Source organism: Otolemur garnettii, unplaced genomic scaffold (genome assembly GCF_000181295.1).
Source record: "Otolemur garnettii isolate 467f Iridium unplaced genomic scaffold, OtoGar3 scaffold00014, whole genome shotgun sequence".
In the NCBI taxonomy this organism is placed as follows: domain Eukaryota; kingdom Metazoa; phylum Chordata; class Mammalia; order Primates; family Galagidae; genus Otolemur; species Otolemur garnettii.
The window spans coordinates 13115361-13118358 of record NW_003852409.1 but is presented as its reverse complement, the minus strand read 5'-3'; the positions used below and the strand labels follow the sequence as shown (position 1 = coordinate 13118358).

At 43.3% G+C, this 2998-nt stretch overlaps 1 protein-coding gene across 1 annotated transcript in view; it reads left to right on the top strand.

The window, feature by feature from the left end:
• Positions 1-2998, top strand: part of PTPN3 (protein tyrosine phosphatase, non-receptor type 3) — a 118187-nt gene that overhangs the window by 59085 nt on the left and 56104 nt on the right. The gene's annotated exons all lie outside the window — the stretch shown is intronic.

The following is a 2998-nucleotide window of genomic DNA, read 5'->3' as shown; positions in this document are numbered from 1 at the left end:
CAGCAACCTCCAACTCCTGGGCTCAAGCGAGTCTCCTGCCGCCATCTCCCAAGTAGCGCTGGGACCGCAGGTGCCTGCCACAACGCCCGGCTATTTTTTGGTTGCAGCCATTGTTGTTTGGCGGGTCCGGCCTGGATTCAAACCTGCCACCTTAGGTGTATATGGCTGGCGCCTTAGCCGCTTGAGCCATAGGCGCCGAACCTATAAATCCATTTTTCAAGGGATAGTTTAATGATCCTGCGTTTCTACTACTACATCTCAAGTGCTGCTCAAATTAGAGCTATTAACTCAAATATGATAGTTTTTTAAAAATATATATAGTGGTATGATTGAAAATCAATAAATATTTTTACTTGGTTGTGCCTGTTTTATTGGAATTAACTAATATCTGTCATCTACTGAGCAATTTCTATGTACCAGTGGATTATTTATTTCCCTAAGTAATGGCACAAGGCAAGTATGTTATTATCATCCCCATTTTAGAGATGGAGAAACTGATGCTCAGCGAGTTAACAAAGGCCATATAGCACACAAGTTGCAACTACAGCATGTGACCCCAGCACTGCCTAATTGGCATCTGACCTTTCAGTGGTGACATACGAACGTTTTCTAATTGTGATTGGCTCATGGCATAGTCCAAAGGAAGCAAGTATTAAATGAACATCCTTTATATACTGACCTTTATTCAGATGCCTTCATATTAGACCATGAGGTCTTGGTTTAGGATTATGGAAACCCTGTGAAATAAATCAGTATTCTAGTGGGGATGCCCATTTTATGGATGAGAAAACAAAGGCTCATAGAGGCTGAATAAGTGACCAAACTCTAAATCTACAGAATCTCATAGATAACAAAAGCATTTTATTTTTGTTTCCCTCAGTCCCTTACCAATCCTATGAGGTAGGCGAGAGCTGATAAAGTGATAAAGCAGACCAAAGATATTGGATCTTAACAACCTCGGAACGACCCATTGCTTTCATTACATTTGCAAATAATATTTTATCTCTGATAGAATGTTTCAGAGAACTTTATTCAGTGGTCAAGCAGGACGTTTTATCTGCCTGAGTTGATCTGCGCTCTCCACTGCTAGCACTGCCAGTGAAATGACCCTTGAGTGTTCCGAGGCCGGATGGTAGCTGCCTGGCCAAGACACTCAAGGTGTGTCAGAGAGGGTTGATTTACACGAGGCAGGCTGTCTACATGAACTAGAACCCCCTGAGTCAACATAGCTCCATACCACAAAGTTTACCTTTCAGTAGTTCAGAGTCTGCCTTGAGTCCGGGCATCTCTCCAGGGCAGTCCCCCTCCATGCAATAAGTTGGCAGTCGAGGCTGCCTCCCTGTGGTGACTTCATCATCTTCCCATGTGGCCTCTAAGCTTGTCACAGGGAAAGAGGAAGCAGAGGGTTGCTAGCAGCTTCCAGCGAGACACACCCCTCCTGCTCGGGGCACGTGGGCCCTGTCTCTTCTCCAAAGGGAGCTGGGAAATACTGGCTTGGGCATGGAAATTTAGTGAACTATAACTATGCTACAGGAGTTGAGGTGTGGCCTGCCAGACCACAAAATCAAGAGGTCTGGGACTCAGTCGGGCCGACACACACCATTCATTTATTTCCTTATTTATGTGATTTTTCTTTCATTTACTAATTTGTTCTTCTGACACACCTGCTTGGTAATTCCTATGTTAACCTCTCAAGTATCATGTTTAAATGCGACCTTATTCTCCATCAAGCAAACTCAATTGTGCTTTAGGCATATGATTTCAGTTGGGTACCCGTAGCGAATTCTCTAGACTTGGTGCCGGATCAGCACCGTTTTCCTGGTCCACTTTTTCCAAGTCTCCGTCTTGATATTCCTCGTCATAAATGATTTGTCCCACGGTGAAAGAAAACGTTTGTTACACCTACTGCATGCCAAGCCCTGTTCTTGAAGCTCCATATGCCGAACCCTATTCTAGGGTCTTTATTTATATTCTCCAGTGTCAGCCTGATTAAAAACCCTTGGAGTAGCTTCTGTAATCTTCATGGTACAAAAGGAAACATTGAGGCTCAGAAGCCCAAAATTCTATAATGAGTGACAGAATCAAAGTTCAAGGTCAGTTATAACTGATTCAGACTGTGCACTTTCTTTGTCGTCACAAATACCTGATTAGGGAAACAAGGATGTAAACGACTCCAGGGAAGAAGTGTTTGTTTTATTATGTGATTATGTTTGTTTCATTATTATGTTCACTTTGTTCTTGAAGGTATTTAAAGCAACTTTATAGTTGCGATGTCCTCTGTATCTTCACTGTCTACAGCAGTGCCCAGCACACAGGCACTTAGAAACAAGTGGCTGTTTTCGATTTACAAGCAATATTTACTTCTTAATTGGATTTAGAGTCACCAGTTCTGCACTTCTAAATTTTTTTTTTTTTTTGAGACAAGAGTCTCACTATGTTGCCCTCGGTAGATTGTGGTGGCATCACAGCTCATAGCAACCTACAACTCTTGGGCTTAAGAGATTCTCTTGCCTCAGCCTCCCAAGTAGCTGGGGCTACAGGTGCCTGCCACAAGGTCTGGCTATTTTTTTGTTGTGGTTATCATTGTTGTTTCGTGGGTCCTGGCTGGATTCTAACCCAGCAGCTCCAGTGTATGCAGCTGGCACCCTCGCTGCTGAGCTACAGGCACCAAGCCTGCACTTCTAAATTTTATCATCACACTAGCTAACATCTTTGTAAAAAGCCCTTCAAGGAGGATGAGGCCTTTCTGATTTTAGTAGGGCTATTTAACACTGATTATTGAAGGTTTAAAACTGAATCTTCACTTACATGGCTCTTAGGATGAGTGGGCTTATCTGTTAACTCTCTAAACCTGTGGAACCTGGGTGTTACTGACGGGCAATGTGTGTTCACCTGAGAAGAATTTGGTGCTAAGTACTTGGATGTGGTAGGGATCTGTTAAAAATCTGTTAAGATTTCTGCTTGTTGGCTCGGCGCCTATAGCTCAACCGGCTAAGGC